At 41.0% G+C, this 12,239-nt stretch overlaps 1 long non-coding RNA gene across 1 annotated transcript; it reads left to right on the forward strand.

Moving 5' to 3' along the window:
• On the forward strand, window positions 1–2,204 carry LOC139064207 (uncharacterized). Its single transcript, XR_011517300.1, has 2 exons — window positions 1–491; window positions 1,158–2,204. It is a non-coding gene; the product is annotated as an uncharacterized lncRNA (long non-coding RNA).
• The last annotated feature ends 10,035 nt before the right edge of the window (window positions 2,205–12,239 follow it).

Below are 12,239 nucleotides of genomic sequence, written 5' to 3' on the forward strand. Positions count from 1 at the left end.
TTCCTCCTCTTCCTCCACGATCCCACTCAAGCAGGACAACTCTAGCGAAGAAGAAAAAGAAGAGAGGGGGGTGGGGTGTTGCTGAGGTGAGCGAACTTTATTAATCAAGCATCTTGGATTAATTGTTATGAAGTGTCACCCATAAATTCTCCATTTGGACTTAATAATCTTTGAGGTAAGACTTAACAATCCCTGTCGTGGTTTGAGTTTTATTGAAGAGGCTGCAGAGGAAGAAGAGACACAAAAGGGAGGGGCGGGAGGGGATGCGGTGACACAAATAGCTTCTCAGCGGACAGTCCCTCTCCGTGTGACAGTTATGAAATACAATTATCAGCAAGATCTGCTTAAGAATTCATCAACTGCACCTCTCCCTTCCAAGGCGAGCCGAAGGAGGGGAACCAGAAATCCAACATACAAAGCAAGTCCCAACTGATGAGGCTCCTCTTTTCTCTGCAGACCCCAAACTATCGTATCTAATTCTCCGCAGAAAGGTAGGACGGCCGGGCCCCTTCCAAAGCAGATTTGAATAAAGGATAAATCACTTGATAATCAGGAAATATGGTAAATGACACGCTGCATGCAAATCACCGAGATCACGAGCAGTTTGTCTGGAATGCATCGCCCGCTGGTTTGCATCAGGGTCAATAATAGCAGTTAATCTCTGCGTGCAAAGAAAACATACTGTCACCGAATCGCGCGGCGTCCTGTCAGCGCTAACAAAGTAACTGTATCATAAAACGCACATGATTTCAATCAACTGTCATCTAATTGCAGCCGTAGCTTATGAAATAAATGAAGAACGGCCACAATGTAGGTTGACGGTGTGCATAAAATTTGCATGACTTAGCATAGTTAGTTTTACTGGAGGCTCCTGTAAAGACAAACAGTCTGGCTGATAGTTTTAGAAAGGATCTGACTCCACTTCCTTCAGAAGGTTTTAACAGAAAGGAGCTAATTTCTGGATAAAAGGCCAGAATCTGATCAAAAACGGAATATTGTGTCTGATCTGGATGCTGTTAGTCTGACTAAAGGCAGATCTGAGAATCACAGGACGATTCTACCCTCAACCAGACTAATAAAGCAACGCTTTTATGAGACAAATTTTTGGAAACAACTTGTTAAACACGAGCCTTTAACTTGACGTTTTCATCTGTCAGATTTCATCCTGATGGAGAAAGGCCTCAGCTCTGCGGAAATCGTTTCAGCCGCCAGCGCCAAAACTAAAGCCACCTGTCAGTTGATGATGTTTGGCTTCTGAAGGACTCCTTCACTCTAAAAGTGAAGTCCACTGAAAAACGGGTCATGTTAACCAGATATTCTTCATATTTCAACATTTTTTTAAGGTTAATGGAAAATTGTGATGGATGTCATTTCAACAGAGTACCATTGATTTAGCATCCAGGAGAGAGCAGAGCACGTCTCAGCTTGTAGCAGCTAATTGTTAGCGTTAGCATCTCTACAGCGCGGCAGAACTTCTTCAGGGTTGTGTTTTGATGTTGCGGAGCAAATGGAGGCAGTGGAAGAGTCGTGTTGCTGTTAGCCAATCAGAGGTGAGATGTTGGCATCTCATGAATATTTTTACTTCCTGAAACAGAAGCGCCAGACCTTTTTATATACAGAAAACAACTCACAAGGCATTCATTCCTAATGGAGACCACAGCAGATTTTAATGTAGGCCTACTTTAAGCTAGTCCATTTAATAGAAGCACTAATTTTCTAATAATTGTCTGAGATATGAGCTCCTGTACAGGCCAGGCTGTGGGTGATCTTTGGATTTTGCCACTTCCGTCCAGACGTCAACGTTACTTTCTCATTTAGGATAAGGACTTGATTAGCAGAGCTGCAGGAATAAAGCTGAGGATAAAAACAGGAGAAAAATAAGACACCGCAACATTTCTGGGTTGCTGAATGATCTCTACCTCTTCTTTGTTGGGTCTATCTCTAAATTAGTTTAATAGCAACTGGATTAATAAATGTACTGTTTTTGGGGGATTTTCTGCAAGCAGTCAGAACTTTTAGATCTTCGAGAAATTGCTAAATGTGGTGAAAACATCTAAAACCTGCATCAAACAGCTTCACGACGCTGCATGTTGTTATTCCTCTGTGCTTGATGATTGATGATATGTGATGTTCTGAATGTTATTGTGGTGTCGTATCTGTTGTTCTGTAAAGATCTGCACAAATAAAGTTAATTACTGTAATTATTTTTTGTACTGATTTTTTTTTGGGGGAGGGGGGGGGGGGGGTTGACGTACGAAAAGGCATAAATTGCTCTTTATAGGGTGTTTTCCTCACATATTATTTATCTGTGTGTATTCTATCCTGCAATCTAGCAAGAGCCCAAATTTTAATTTAGCTTGAGAAGATCAGATCTTTTGATTTTTGCTCCTGGTGGACGATTACGATTAAGAATGATTGATGAGCTAACTGTGAAACAGCTTTAACTTGGGGAAAAGAGAGCTGTTCTGATGGGATTGATAAGCTAACAGGTAGTGTGATTAGGGCCAAATAACACTACACCGGAACAAACACGTTTATTTTAGAGTTCTGTTTTTATTTTGCAGCAGAAGTAAGCTGACATGTTTTAAACTGGAATTCTGTTAAAGCAAACTAGACAATAATTCATAATAATATTTATCTATTGTTAGATGTGTGGTGTGAGTAAAAAAAAAGGTTTCCATATAAACTTCAATAAAAAGGTTCCTTTAGTTTTCATCCTAGCCTGTCAGGTAGCTTAATACTAAAGTCATTATTTTCTCCCAACCAATCAAAAACACAGACCCAGGCACGCTCCGTCACCATGCCCTCCCTTCTCAAACCTAACCACAGACCATGTGATTTAAACAAGATCTCGCAGCAAGGAGAGGTGGAAGGGATTGTCCTGAAAAACATTACAGATATCATATATATATATATATATATATATATACACATGTATGATGTGTTCTGATTGGACAGATGAGCTAACGGCTAGTCGCAATGGGGCCAATTTGGGGCTGGACAATGGAGAAACAAATTAATATATATAAAACACACACACACACATATATGTGTGTTTGTGTTTATATATATATATATATATATATATATATATATAAATTTGTTTCTCCATTGTCCAGCCCTAAAATGGCCCCATGGCGACTAGCCGTTAGCTCATCTGTCCAATCAGAACACATTATTTTTCTCATAGCTGAGGATGTTTAAGGAAAAATGTCCAGAACCTTTCAAAATAAACTCATGTGGAAATCATTTTTATATAAACGAATCAACCCCCTTGATTCCTGATTTACCTTTAGCCACCCAAACACGCATCAGAACAGAGAACATCGGTGTCCTGGAGTATCTTGTAAAGGATGTTAGCAACAGATACTTTGGGCCTGTGGGCTGTGGCGTGGGGTTTTGTGGAATGGGTTTGCTTCCCACAGATGCTATTAAATCCCATCAAACTGGTGTCTAGGGAGCTACGAGTCTGGATGAGTGCTTCTGACTCTTTGGTGTGTTCACCGAGCCCATCCTATTACTGGATTTAGAGTCTGTGAGAAAAAAAATCCACTCTAGGTATTTATGTACCTGAAAAACATTCAACTATAACCTCAAATGTAAAAAAAAAAACACACACAACCCAGAATCGAACACGTCATTACTTATTGATCAAAAATAAGATAGAAATGCGTTTTGTGGGAGAAATCAGTCAGTCCCATGGTGCAACAGTTTGTAGAACCTTCTTTAGCAGCAAAAATGTCAAAAATCTTTGACTTTACCAATGTTTTGTGTGGATTTGAAGGACTTTTTGTCCAAGCTTAATAGCATTGCTTCAAAAGGTTTCCAGTTTGAAAAGTTCACCCGAGTTTTGATGTACCATCTCTAGCTTTCCACCTTATTACGAACTTTAGGGAAGAAAAGGAGTTTCGTATTAAAGGAATGATCAGATCAGTGACAAAACACGCAAACACGGAACACACAATTAAATGTTTCAAACACACACCATTTAATATTTTAAATGAGTTTGAACCCTAAACACTCTAACACTAACACTAACCAATCAGATCAAACGTTTTCGGTCAGGGCTTTCCAATCTTTGCACCAGCACACCTGGTTGTTAATCAGTGGGTGATTGATGGGCTTCTGAAGAACTTGAGGACCGGCTGAAGAGGTGATTCAGTCATTGATACAGTTGTGTTGGAGCAGGGAGACAGCTAAAACATGCAGGACCAGGGTGAGTAGCTCTGAGGTGATTCTGTCAAAAAGAATGACTGATATTGCTTCATTAGGGCGGCGATGAGGCATCATTTAGATTTTCTTAGTGAAGATTTCTTAATGAAAACAAATTTTTACCATCAGCTGCACAAAAATGAAGCTAAATGGGTAAAAACAATTAGCTATCCACCGCCCTCCCTCCATCAAACCTGCCCCACTGGTCAACAACACCCGTGTCAGTGGATGTCAGGGTGGACCCGATCCTTCAGAGGGATATGTGGAAAGAATCAGCCAGTGACAATAATCAGCAGTGCTGCAAACAGTGGCCTATAAATGTCCCTAAACAAAAGGTCAAAGGTGAGTAAGGTGAGGTGCAGGGGGTGGGGAGATTGTGATTATATATTTGCATCTCTCTGGGTCAAATTGGATGAGTGTAACACTGAGAAGAACACTGAGTTTCTATCTGGGGCTGAACGTTATGCCTGCTCTCCCACAAACACCTACGATGTTTTTTTAATAGGTCTCAAAATACTAATTACAGCTAAACATGTTGGAAAGGTGAATGTAGAGGACTGGGCAAATAACAGAATTCAACACCTGACCTGGGCTTTCCACCGGATGTGTAAGTGCTGCGTAATGTATAAAGCTTTGGAATCTTTTTTCACTTTGGAATTCACTTTGGAATTCTCCCCAATGGGAGATTTTCAGGCCTGCGATCACGCCGAAAGCATTCCACCGAGCTGTTCCGCCAAGTCACAAAATCATCAGAGAAATGTGACATGACACGTGATTTCGGCAGTTCACACAATAAAAAGCAAGGAGAAGGCATGTGTCCAAAAGGTCTGTAGCTTAATGTGCGTTCTGTTTACTTTAATTACGTAATTACATGTTCTTTTAACTAGTTAAGCAACTGGAAAAATTCATGCGTCTTTTATTTTGAAAGTTATCGGAGGTTTTACACGGCTTTCATGTTCGACTTCCTGTCCGCTCCCACCTGAACTGCTGAGCTTGATGCGTTCTGGAAGTGTAGCTCTCAAAGTGTAAGTTTAGCAGAGGGATCTAGCGATGGGTACCTTTGACATTTGAATCGATACCGGTACTTAACGGTACCAATTTTCGATACTTTTGAGTGTTTAATATTTAAATTCTCTTTTATAACTAAATATATATTTTTCTCAATTTATAACAATATTTGATAAATATCGCGATAAATAACATACAACTGTTTGTATTTTAACATCGTCCTTGTAGTTTTATAAGCTGATAATTAAACTGAAGCAAACATCTTTACTGTGAACTAAATTTACTGTGTATCTTCATTCCTTTTGCCGTCCTTTTTCATTAGATTTTTCCTACTGGGAAGTTAGAATTTCCGAGGAGAAAGCGAACGCACCATCAGATGATTACAATGGTGGCAATGGAAGCTAACATATCAAGCTAACATTATCTTAAACAGTTTATTTAGCTGCAGGAGCAGATTAAAACGATGATGCCTCACACTTAGATTGTTGTCGCTGGTTTCATCTTCACCCAATCACCCGTCACATTTAGTAAAGTGAAGCCAAATTTTAGAGCGCATTCATGTTCTAGTCGGAAATTCGGAGTTCCGAGGAGAAAGCGAACGCACCATTAGCGAAACGGAAGCTAACATATCAAGCTAACGTTATCTTAAACTTTTTATTTACCTACCGGCGCAGATTAAGATGAGGATGTCTCACTTAGATCGTTGTCGCTGGTTTCATCATCACCCAGTTACCCATCACATTTAGTGAAGTGGACCCAAATGTTAGCGTGCGTTCTTTCTACCATGCTGCTCTGTTTACAACTGGCTTGCAGCGACCGACGACATAACGCTCTTGCGAATGAGCAGCTGTCTAGGCAAGTTCTCGTTATGAAGGATGGGTACCGAAACGAGGCACCGTTTCAAATGACGTGAATCGGTGCTCAGTCGGTACTGTGGAATTCGGTCGGTACCTTAAAAAATACCGAATCGGTACCCATCGCTAGACACTACCCTTCTAGAATACGTCTAAAATGTGCCACTTATAGGACAGTGCAAATATTGAGTTTACGTACCAAGCTTTGTGAATGTTATGCAACGCTAATGCGTTGGTGGAAAGCCGGGGTGAGGTGTCAGTGGGAGGTCCCAGTTAGAGTCAGAAGTCGGTGGTTCGAGGAAGAAAACATCAAAATTGTGGGTTCATGTTTTGGAAACTCCTCTGACCTTTATTCCGTTGAAAGCTTGTCAATCCTCAAGAGGCAGGCGGACTATCAAAACCACGACAACGATTCACAAATACCTGCTCAGTGGTCTAGTGGTAGAGTCCACGTTGGGACCAGAAGATCAGGGTTGGAAACCGGTCGGGCTGTACCAAGGACTTTAACAATGGGACCCAATACCTCCCTGCTTGACACTCAGCTTTGAAGGGTTGGATTGGGGATTTAAACCACCAAATAGTTCACAAGCGCAGCCACGGCTGCAGCTCACCGCTCCCCATGGGAATGGGTCAGATGCAGAGATGTAATTTCACCAGTGTGATGATGACTAGTGAGACTTGAACTGGATTCATTAGCTGCCCCCAGTTTCTGTGGGCCACTACCTGCTGCCCCACTGCTCCAACCAGCGAATCACCCTCCATTTTCTCATGTCTTTCCCTTGTTACTGTCTGGGTGAGATGGGGGGGTGGAGTCATGTGATTTTGTGCAATCATGTGACTCTACCCCACTTTCCAGTTTGTAGCACAGCATCTTAAAGAAACATGAGCCTCGGCATTACACACGCAGCTAAAGTCATGTAAACCAACTGTTGTGTCATGACTCTGTAAACGGCTGATGCTTCTATATAAACCAGTGGGAAAGAAGCAATGTATGGGTCAAAGGTCAAACATGACTTCTTTCTGGAACGATAACTCGTAGTCCGTTTAAGATAAAGATTTAAAAACCTTCTTCCAGCTGAACTAATAAAAGTTTTCAAACAAAAGTAAATCTCTTCCTTTAGCCTCTCAAGCAGCACCAATTACACAAACGGAACGTTTCCTCCTTAATCCCAACTTTCCTTTCCGGTTGTTGCTTTTGTCAGGAAGGGTGTCTCGTCGCTGCATTTTTCTATTTTGTCAGCTGATTTTCCGTTTTTACAACCCTCACACTCACATTCGCCAATTTAATTAGCCCCCCTTTTTAGTCTCAGCTCTTCCTTTTACTCCTGTTTATTTAAACATCAAGAGCGAAACGGGCCATTTAACCAAGTAAAACAGTTCAGCCATCCCTTACAACCGGAACCGAGTGGAATATTTGTTGAGCTCAAAAACTGCCATGTTGGATTCAGTGTTTTACTGGGTCAGTGTTGTTGGTTTAATTGTATTTTTTTGCTCATCAAACGACTGCTTTGCTTTTTTTCCGCTCAAAAACTCGTGACAGAAGGAATCGTTGTTTCATGTTTCGTCATTAGAGGGAAGCTGGATTGACTCTGACTCCTTTATCAAAAAACCCAAAACTAGGCCAACAGCTGGATAATGAGAGCTGTGGAGATTTACTGATAATCTTCAAGATTCAAATCAATAATTGGCAATTGCTTCAGCTGAAGTGCACATCTAAGTCCTCTTTGTCATTCACTTGTATCTTCAGAAAAATAAGGAGAAACGGCACAAAAGGCTGCGGAGACAAGATCATTAACAGACTTTCCAAATTGAAACAGTCATCAAGAGTGTCTTTAAATGTCACCGGCAGCTTTTGGTTGAGTGCAAATGACATCTCGCTCATTTTGCTGGTGGCTACATGACTGATGTGTTGAATGAGACGGTCCTCTTTTTTTTTTCTTGACGCTTTTGAAAGATCCCGGGTTTGAAGTATATGATTCTGAAGTGCCAGCATATGCTTAGCGAGATAAGTAATTTGACACACAGACATCACAGCCTGCAAAATCTTTCGTCTGAGTGCCTTGAGTGTCCACGTTGGGCGCTTTTTCAAGAACACTTTACAACTGTCACAACTGACTGTCAGCGTGCGACTGACAAACGCAAACGAGCTCATTTTGAACACAGCGAGACAGCTGTCATATCAAAAAGTAGGAATCCAGTCTAAAAATAACATTAATTTGATCTCAAGCGTTTTAATAATTAATTTGCTATTTAAGAACCAAAGATTCCTCCTTTTTAGCTGCAGTTTTGTTCATTAAAGTGATTTAATTACCCACTCGTCCTCACAAGTGAGGCTGGGTTTTAAGGAGTAATTGAAAGGATCTTGGCAGCAACAGAATGCCGTTAAAGTAAAAACACGATTTCTTCCACTTTTCTTTGTCACAATTAAATGTTTCAGATCAGCGATCAGATTTTACGAGACAAATATGACCTACAGAAATGAAAAGTGTTGTTTCAAATAATTGTTGCAATCAGCCTTTTGCGAAATCTAGTTAGGAGTCTCTCGCATCACCATTGAGGAATTTCATCCCTTCTTTGCAGGATTATTTTGATTCAAACAAACTGGAAGTTTTTAAAACATAACTGACCTATGCAAGGGTCATCCTCCTTCAGGATTTGCTGGTAGTGAAGATAATTCATGGTTTCATCATTTTACAGCGAATGATCCAGATCCCGGAGCAGCAACGCATCCCCAGACCATCACACTACCACCACCGTGTCTGACTGTTGCTGTGAGGTGGTTTCTCCTGAAAAACGGGGTTAGTTTCACACCAGATGAGACACATGCATCCACAAAGTTCGCCTTTCATCTCATGAGTCCACATGATATTTCCCCAAAAGGTTTAGTGGCTCATCAAGATGTTTTATTGGGTCACCTTAACCAAGTGAAGCCTGCAGTGCTTTCAGCGTTGCTCTGCATTCTTTAAAACTTAACATCATTTTCCAAAATGGTGAGCTTGGTTTTTAAGTGTGGCAAAAATGCAACAAAAAGAAGACATTTATGAGGGATAATTGCTTTTTCACAGCACTTCATCTTAGAATTCCTTTCTGGGAAAGAAACATTCTGTTGAGCTACCGAACATAGACACAAATAAAGACATGCCGCACAGCAAATACATGCTTGCACACAAACAGACGTGCGTGCACACCATCACACACCAGCTGGGGAAGGGAGGGAGGGTCAGAGCTGCAAACGAAGTCGACATTGTGGCACTTCTTTGGCAGCGTTGTGCAGGTGTCATCTGCACACAGGCCCTCTGAATAAATGGATCTGAAGTGATTTACCGAGGGTATCTGCCACCTGAGCGCACACACACACACACACACACACACACACACACACACACACACACACACACACACATTGTTCATATAAAGACGCTGACACAAAGGTACACAGAGAAGCAGAGCACCATCCTTTCATACCGTCCTGATTCCCATGATCTGAAACACAAATTTACCCGAGTGAGCTGAGATTTGACTTGATTTTTTTAATTTGTTGACAGATGTGAATTACGCCTGTTTTCAGCTCTGTGTGCATCCACTACCGTACTGTAATAAAATGAAACGGGCCTGAAGAATCAGCATGCACAACATGTGGCTGAGAAACATCTGGATTACAGCAGATGTCACCAACAACAGAACGGCTCATCTCTTTTCGTTCTTTGTGTTAGAAAGACGTTTAATTTAGTAAAACTGGATTATTATTTTGTGAATAATGCTGTTTAAATCAACTGTTTTCCTAAACTGAACCCAGAGGTCTTGATTCCTAAACCCGAACAAATTCAGACCAAAAATGGAAACTAATTTTTTAGGAGTCACAAAATAAATGGCTGAAAATAAACCTAAGAGTGAACATTTTGTAATCGTCCATGTCCTTGTGCCATGTCCTCATAGCTCAACATGCATACCTCTTGCTTAATAAAACACCTAAAACAAGCCAAAAAGTGGTTTAGCTACCAATAAAAATACAAACGACCTCATTTTCACCAGTGAAATAAAACAGAACTGTAAATAATTACTGTCTCCATCCACACAGCAGAGCCACAAAGGGTTAATACTCTAATTGTCTTGCTGTGATAAGAGACACGTCCCCAGCAGATGGGGGAAAAGTTGATACTGGCACAAAAGGAGAAAAACAACAAAACAGTAGGTTAAAACCAGAGGCACTGGAGGTATAGATCATCTTACCACCTCTCTGACACTCTGTAGGGCTTGACCTCACCAGGCTGATGGGTTGTCGGAGTGGCCAAATCAAGTAGTGGGCAGAGCTGCCAGACCTGCCCATCGGAGAACGTACACCACCCAGGCTTCATTGGTCCTAATGTGCATAAAGAGCACCAGCGTCCATTTAATCTTGCTCTCATGCTAACTTTAGCTTGTTTTGCATAAAGCACACTGGAGATGCAGGAAGGCAGTGAACAGCACGTGTCAATGATATGAAAAAGAATGGAAGGGCCAATTTTATTTTTCATATATGTTTTATTTAGAGGTGGGAATTTAAAACATTAATTATGATTAATTAATTATAATAATGCTTCAATCATTTTTAACACATGAGCCGGTTAAGCATCAGATTTACGCCCTACATGCCAATAAATATCATCAAGCTGCACCTCTAAAAAAACAGCAAAGCCTCGGCAACAAGACTATAAAAAACGTTTTTATGTGCTCCAAACACAATTACAACTACACTTAAATGAGTCATGGCAAATTGCTCTTCATGAAGAGAAATAAATAATTATAAATCTACATTTTTTTACTGTTGTATTTTCTAGTTATTAGAAAATCGGCAGGCAGTAACCTTATCCATATGAACTTTAAAACAGCAGGAGGGACAGGAACACACTCAGAATTCATCTTGTAACTAAGCAGAACTTCCCCTGAACTCTACACTACACCTCTCTCTATATAGATATTAGCTGTGCTTTGCTGCCACCTAGTGTTCAGTTCAATTCACATACTAATACACACATCCCAACAACTCCCACAATGGTTACCTTTATAATGAAACTAAAATAATCAAATATAACTTGAGGTTACATAAATGCACTCTTTAAAATGTAGGTATGTCATTTGTGTCTCACTAACATTATTTTTAATTTTAAAAAAATCAATTGGGGGCGAATTGTCTTGAAACAATTAAAATGCAATTAATCAAGAATAATTAATTACAAAACCTATAATGAATCTGATTAAAAATTTAAATAAGTCCCACCCTTAGTTATATTGCCATATATTTACATAATCAAATGTAATAGGTTACTATATAGTTGCTATTTTATTAATAGACGATGCATAGTTTCTACCATCGACATATAAGTATTGGACAATGGGTTTCCATAGGCTCCAATAACACGTTTTTGAAGAAAAATGGGAGGTGGCCACCACCGCCATTTTGACCGTGTCACAGGTTCCGTCAAGCCCAGACAATTCCACAAAAGGGAAGAGAGGTGGAGCTGAGGGTGGGGTTGTAAGGCTGGGATCAACTGACGACACCCGGTCGAACTAGCTACAAGCTAACCTGAAGCTAACCCAAAGCTAACGCGGAGGTGGGAGCTAAGCTAACAGAGGTAGCAACCTAGCTACAACCGGAGTTAACTGTGCACAACACCAGAGCTTCTGAGTCAGAGATATGCCGGGCTGACCGCTGGGTAAAACCGGGTGGAACACAGAGGTCTCCCGAGAGCTCCACAAGACAGCAGCCGCACAGCAGACAAGCGCCGCTGCGATCTGAGATGCGCAGAGCTGCCGCTGGGGAGAACCGGGTGGAAAGGTTTCCATCCCAGAGCTCCACAAGCCGGCAGCCCGCGCAGCACACAGAAGCCACGATCAGACAGAGATGTGCCGAGCTGCGGGGAGGGGAGAACCGGGTGGAAAACAGAGGTCTCCCGAGAGCTCCACAAGCCGATAGTCGGAACCCAGCTCCACCAACATGTTATATTTCAACCAATTTTCTAAAGTGCAGCATTATGTTAAATGCACTGGGTTTTACCCTATTACATTTAAATGTCATGGTTAAACAGTACATGTTAAAATCTAAGCTCAGCTCGGCAGTGACCTAAAATACATAAATATAATTTTACTTACCGAAAAAAATGAAGTGGAGACTCCTTGGACGCTCTA

Source organism: Nothobranchius furzeri, chromosome 19, assembly GCF_043380555.1.
Source record: "Nothobranchius furzeri strain GRZ-AD chromosome 19, NfurGRZ-RIMD1, whole genome shotgun sequence".
NCBI classification, from domain to species: Eukaryota; Metazoa; Chordata; class Actinopteri; order Cyprinodontiformes; family Nothobranchiidae; genus Nothobranchius; species Nothobranchius furzeri.